Here is a 7,332-nt window from a genome sequence, read left to right on the forward strand (position 1 = left end):
CCAAATATTCTAGCCAATAAGTAGAAGTGATTGACTGTTCTATGTGGACACTGGGCTGCAAAATGCTGCACTTTTAACAGCATTCCTTGTCTCCCCTGCTTCTATAGAATTTGAGATCCATTCTATATCTGTGAGAGAACTGATACCCACAAGTGACAATCAGGTCTCTGCAAGCACTTAAGTGTAAACCTTACAAGAAACAGTATTTGATGGAGACACCCCCATTCTCAGAGATCTCATTAATTGCAGAGCTCACACATTCAGCACTACACAAAGTAAATTGAAAGGCTTAAATATTCCAGAGGATATTCACAGAAGGGATTTCAAGGACTTGGAAGTATTCCTCATTTGTGGGGTTCATACACAGAGTAAAACTGAACAAATATTATTAACACTGAATTTAAATGATCCCTATGATCCCTAAATCAATAGTTTGGCATTGTTGGTTGAAGCTACAGTAACATTAAATAGCTCCAGAGAAAGCCAAGGCCTCACTGTGTAACAGCTTAACATCATCCTACACAGAAGAATTTATAGCCTACACTGTTTATTTGTGAATTGAGGTAATAAGGAACCACAGAGTAGATTTTGATCTTCCTTGGCCAAGGCCTTGAAAGGAGCAGAACTGAAAAGTACCCAGAGATTTTCTGCATGTCAGTCTCAATTTCAAAGGCATCCAAAAGGTTTTGATTCATTATCTCCAATTCAGGGGTGGTTATGAGGAGCCCTTGTTCTGTTAGTGCTTCCATACTAGAAGCAGCGAAAACAGCTTTTACTCATTAACCTAATAATGTAGTCATTTAATTTAAATTGCCACAGCTGTGAGCTAGTTCTGGTAAGTCAGGCTGGAAACTGTGGGAGAGGAGAAGTAGCCAACTTTCTGCTCTGCACCCTGTGTCACAGCAGGGCAACCTCTGCCAGAAAGGTGCAGTTGGGTTGGGGCACTTTGACAGCCAGTGCTGCAACAGCCAAGGTGCAGCATGAACTGGGGCCTTCACAACTGCAGAAAGGTAAAATCTTGTTTGCTTGTTGAAGGTCTTCCAACCCCCAGCATAAATACTTCAGTTCTTTGATTTTACCAACATGTATCTTGTACGTTTAGCCCTAGCACCTGAGAGCTTGGGTGTTTTCCTGTGATGTCAGTAAGTAATGTTTGGGCTTTGGGGGGGATGGACTGCTTTCTTGAGGTTTGTTTGGTTTTTGGTCACCAGCTCTACTACTGTTCTCTGGGAATTCTGCTAGACTAGTAGGGTATGACTAAGCCCAAAGTATGTTTACAGAGTACACAAAGAATGTTCATCCAAAAGCAGTAAAAAGGATAATTAATTTTACCTCAGCAGAACTGCTTGTCTTCTCAAGTTTAACAGATAATTTCTAAAACTTATTAATCTTTTCCCAAATTTTAGTCATTTTAAACATGCTACTACTTTAAACAAAACTGCCACTGAATTCAGGGAGGACAGCTCAGGCACAAAAAGAAGTTTTGACTTTAACCAATCATTTAAGTGAAGCCAGAATAAATGAACCATTACATCAATGTCCCTGCCTATTAAGAAATCCAAAAAAGTGTCTGAGGACCCTGAGCAGCCAGGAGTAAGCATTTAATCATTGGAGAAACTGAAGCTGAGTTCAATCCCAGGACAGAGCAGAAGGGCTGCTCAGAAACAGATACCACAAATTACAGCACTCTGGGCACAGTATAGTGCTGGATCTATAACCCCAATGTAAGTACAAGTGTATTAACTTGCTTTCATTTTGGTCAGTCTAAATGACAAACTCCTAGGATTTTCAGGTACTTTTAGATCTAACTCTTGTTGATCCAGAATGGATCCTAAGATGACTGATCTTGTTAATCTATTTCCAGCCTCCTTTTCTCCACTAGTTTGCCTAGTGGACATTACTACTTCTTTCTTTCCACTGGTCAGATTAATCATATGACTTCTTTTCACCTATCCCTATGAAATCAAGCTTGAGGGGGATTTTTGAGTGGGTTTGGTTTTCTTTTTTGGTTTTGTTATATTTTGTGGTAGACTTTGTATGTTACAATCTTTAGCAACCATCAGCTATTAAGTGCCAGAGATAAGGCCTAATTAAGGCAAAAATGATTTTTAATATAATCAGGGTTAACAGCACTCCCTCTTAGAATGCAGAAATGGAAAAAGAGTTATTCTCTGTGGCCAGCAGCCTGGGCATGAGGAGGGAAGTCATCAAGGCAAGCTCTTTCCTCACTTAAGGAGATATTATACAAAACATTAAACTCAATGAGGGTATCTGTCAAAATCTAAGAGACTTCATTTCTGCTGTTATCTACCTTCCATTATGGATTAATTTGACACTAATTGCAAAAATGATTTAATTTAGCTAATCTTCAAAAAATACTGTTGGAAAATTAAAATTAATGGCCAAGATAAAATGCAGCTATTCTACCTGAATAAAAACTTGGACACAAAGGGCCTGATGCAGAAAGCTTAGATAGAAATTACCTCAAAAATTGCATCTAATACATGAAGCAACAGACAGCTAAAAATTAATTTAAAGAAGAACATGACAGGTATCAGTGGAGGAAAAGTCGAAGTTGTGTACCAATGGAGAAGGATGGCAAAAACCAAATTTGGAGCATTTTAACTCTAAAAAGAACTTTGGTACTGTATTTTTTAGACCTAAAAAACGTCAAGACATTACACACTTTTAATTCCACATGTTTAGTTATCCAAACAGCAAAACCTAGTAAATCAAGTACTTATTAACTGTGTATTGGAAAAACCAGAGAATGTGATTTTTTTAGAAGTAGTTTTTTGGTTCAAGAGTCAAATTTGTACCAGCAAACTAATCACAGCTTTGTGATGTTCTTCCAAATTCCTATTTCGTTTAAAGGCACTGTGTAACATGATAAATTCTCATCTGTACCAGATGGCACAAGTCCCTGAAGAATCATGTGCCAGCTGTTCACAGGCAGAACACAAGACACTCCAAGCACACTTGCTCTTTTCTCTCACAGCCTTGCTGTGCTGGAACTGGGGCTGGTGAGCAGAACCTGTGTGTCACAGGCTCTCTGTGTAGCACATGTGTGACAGGTGACAGCTCCATACTCTGTGCTGCTACTATGAGTTTGTTCCCCTGCAATGCTTTCCCCTGTTCAGTTTAGCCTTGGCAGGCCTGCCTTGTCCAGGGGTCAGAAGGGAAATGTTCTCCAGCACACAGAGAGTGTGATTTCCTTCCTCCTGTTTGCATTAAATGAAAGGGTGCCATTCCAGCATCTTCCCAGTGCCACCAGACTTGCCTTGCTCTGCAATGCAGTGGGAAGCACAACTGCCCCAACCTGCTTGCCTTGTGCTTCTGTGTGCCTACTTAATGTGATCAGCAATGTCTACAGCTTGCAAGGGAGAATAAGGTTGATTCTAGCACATGGTTAATTAAGACATTACAGTTAGCTATTTGCTAGGCAGGCTCAGGGGAGTAGTAATAGTATATGGAGTCTTTCACCTTAAGTTCAGCCATTCTTCCCCCCAAATTCCCAGGTAGTGATCAGTAATTTCTCATTAACCCTGACACAAGCTGAATCCGACTCCATTCAGGCGTGTGGATGAGTTCTGAGCACATGTCTGCCAACAAGGAGTGTCAGTATCTCTAGTAATTAAATTTCAAAGTGAAGAACCCCACTGCTGTAAGTGAGCAGCAGAAGTTGATGTTTCCCTGTGGCATTATTTTAACTCCTCTGTTGTTGTTATTGTCTCCAAACCCAACAGCTATCATATGCTGTCATAATATCAGCAGATACAGATTTAGGTTTTGAAGGCTACAAATTGACTATTGTTCTTAGGCTCCCCAGCAAGACAAACAATTAATAGTAAGACCAAATAAAAGTTGGGAAAACATCATTTAAAAAATACCCAATCCAACACCTAAATTACAATGAATCTCCAAGAGGCCCCTAATTTCATGATCCTACCTGCTCTGCCAAGAATGTAAAGAATCATTGGCTCTTGACATCATTCTCTTGCCAAAGGGCAATTACCTATTCTGTATGCATTGCCTTAATCATGTCAAGTTGTGTCCCATAAATTTGCATGTCTCCCAAGGAAGCACGGTGCATTGCCAGCAGCCTGATAGGCCAGATCAAAACAATTTCCTGGTGTGTGTTTACATCAGCTTTTGGCTTCTGAGCTGCTTTAGCTGTAGTTGCTCTGCAAAACAGCACAAATTCCCTCTCTCTGAACTGAGCTGCATCAGGGGTAGAGGGGGGAGTAAGCAGAATCTGGATGGATGCATCGTCCTTCCCAGAACTGAGCAATGCCTTCTAGATTAATGAACTGCAAATCAGCTGCACAAATGAAACCACATGCTAGAGATAAACACAGTCCTCTGAGATGGGCTTGTTGTCACAGTCAGAGAGAAGGAGAGAGAGCACACACACATGTGTGGCTAGGGGCGTAATGAATGCCAGCTTCCCTCCTGCCTCTCTGGGATATGTGAGAATGACAAACTCTCTGAGGAACAATTCCTTTGACTGGTTCGTTGAGGAAAGGAAACTTGTCATGCTGCCAAGAATAAAACTGCTCCTGGGCTTAGTTTTGAATTTTATAAAGTGAATAAGTGAAAAATGTATACACATTCACTTCAGACCCAAGTCATGAATAATTAAAAGAATATATAATTGTACCCAGCTTTCCCCTCAAGCTCAAGCAGCAAAGATATCTTCTGTCCGTGTAACAGGGCACTTCATGTGTTTTGTGGTTTTTTGCAGGAGCTGTTGGAAGTGAGCTGAACTGAATCCATCCTGCATGTAGGTAGGAATTACAGCCTGACCATCGCAGCACACAGAAACACAAATTGAGAACTCAACTGTTTCGTATCAAGGAAGCTGCAGATTTTTTTGATTATGCTTAACATTTTCCTGGTGTGAGTCATCCACAATTGATACTGGATTTAGACCACAATATGATAAAAATTATATTAACACAGCATTATTGCAGACTTTAATACTGCAAATGGCAAAGATCAGACATTTTTATAAGGCACAGAAAGGTAAGAATGTTTACCATGTCAAAAATAAATATGCAGAAAATAACCTCAGAAAACAAAAGTTATCTGTATCTAACTATTTCCCTTTTCTGAGACAGGCACACTTCTCAGTACAAATTTAGGAATGTTGAATTAATGGTATACAACCACACATTGCTCTGCAATTCTACTGCTGTACTGGAATTATCTAGTGGTACCTACCTGGAAGGAGATGCAAGAGATCTATTGCTTTTGTTTTTATGCCTTATTCCCACAATTAATAGGTTCTCCAATTTTCAGCCAAAATGCAATTCAGGATTAATATTCACTTTTCTTGAGGGGATAGAAGTTAGCAAATATGGTATGAATAGTCATGTATTTAGTACCTTTCACTTGCAATATAGAAAGACATTAACAAATTTTTAAAGACATTAACAAATTCTGTAAACAAAACAATCATTATACATCCCCTCCCTTCCAAACACAGACAGAAAGTTTCTCTTAGGTAGCAAACTGGTTCTTTCTTCCTCTCACACCAGTATGGCTGATTGTAGCCACACTCTGATGCTCTCTGATAGAGAAAAAGATATAAAACCCTCTGAAAATAATACACAGAGAGGATCAGTAGGTTGTATGTAGGTAATAGCTATGGCCTTGAAATAGCAAATGTGTGTGATTTTGTTTGACTCTTAGAAGGATGCACATTGTATTTTTGTACTTCTGCAGCTGAATTCCAAACACAAGTTCTTCATGTAGACCTGGCTTAGAACTTGGCCAGAGATGGAAAATACAAAACACCAGAGGGGTGTGTTAGGGGATGTGAAGTGAGAGTGTGCTTAAAAACGAAACCACTACAGCATTGTGAGCTGCACCTGAAGTAGTTCAGGAAGCCTGGGAAGAAAGAACACAGGGACACAGACTTTTGGATCAGTAACTTAGCTTATGATATGCAAAGACTGTGAAACTCAGCTGTCATTGCAGCGGGACAACTGAGTGCAACACAATGGCTTTAGAGGAGATGATAGAAATATCAGAAGTGAAGCAGAATATTATACAGCACCTACCTCTTATCCAGGTATCTGCAAGCTGCTAACATGTTGTTCTTGTCATTTCATATCACTGTTGTCCAAGGCAGGAGCCAAATTATTTTTATGGACTACAAAAGCAAAGTAAACCACAACCCAAAAAACTTACCATCAAAAAAGGGCAAAATAAAGCTAAAAAAAAAAAAAAACAAAAAAAACCCACACTAAAGTATCTGGATTTCCTGTATAGGGAAAATGGAAAGGAGGAATTCTGTACAAATGCAGTCTCCACATCCACCCCCACTGGGACAGACTTTCAAATTAATGTTTTCAAGTTCCAAAATTTCTGAGCTGTTGCTTGAACCACTTTAAAGGTAGATATTTCCACCCAGTTGATGGGGTTTTCTTAGATTACTAGAAAATATTTTCCTAATATGTAAAATGTGAAAGGACTATAAAAAAGGGGAATGTTTTGTATTCTGCTACTTTTGATGACTAATTTCTATTTAAAGGTTAATTGTCAATTATGTCAGACCCCAAAATTGTGTAACAGTTGATTTTCCCCACGCACAGGACATAATGCATAAAACAGAGCCTTATTCCTTCAAGCCTGTTCTCTTTGGTAATGCTTTCATGTCAGAAACTGCTTATATTTGCAATTATCTTATGTTTAAAAACATAATTATTCAACATTCCCCAGTAGTTGGCTCCGACCTTTTGTTTGCTTATTTTCTCGGTTCAATTTGAACACTTGATGGATTTCCAGCTATCTTGTGCCACCCCGTGTAAGAGATGGGAAATTACACAACTTTCTGACCACTGTGACCCGCGTTTGGCATCGGAGTCCTGCAGATGAGTTTTGTGCTCTTTGAATACACTTTTCAGTTTATCAGCAACTGAGGCACATTTTAAAAAGCATTGAAAGTGTTTAAGATGAAAATTAATTTTTCTCTTAAAACGTGATTTCTTTATACTTAAGCTAGTTCTTCCTTTACATTTGTAACTTTTACATGATAATGTATACAGCCCTCAGGCCATCTGCTGTGCATGATACTAGTTCTTTATGAATGTATTTTCAATATTCTAATTAAAATACCTTCATAATTGTGCTCTTTCCCGTTATTTGTACTTTTTTTATTTGCTGGTTGGTGGTGCTTGCGTTTTCTTTAGTGGTATTTTTCTTTCTCATGTTTTCCTCCATGCATTTTTTGCACACTTATATCCCTTTTTAATTCCTTCCACACTTCTGCATATCAGTCACATTAATTCCAAGTTCATTTAGTACCCTACAATAAAAGAAACTTTG

Source organism: Agelaius phoeniceus, chromosome 13 (assembly GCF_051311805.1).
Source record: "Agelaius phoeniceus isolate bAgePho1 chromosome 13, bAgePho1.hap1, whole genome shotgun sequence".
Lineage (NCBI taxonomy): Eukaryota > Metazoa > Chordata > Aves > Passeriformes > Icteridae > Agelaius > Agelaius phoeniceus.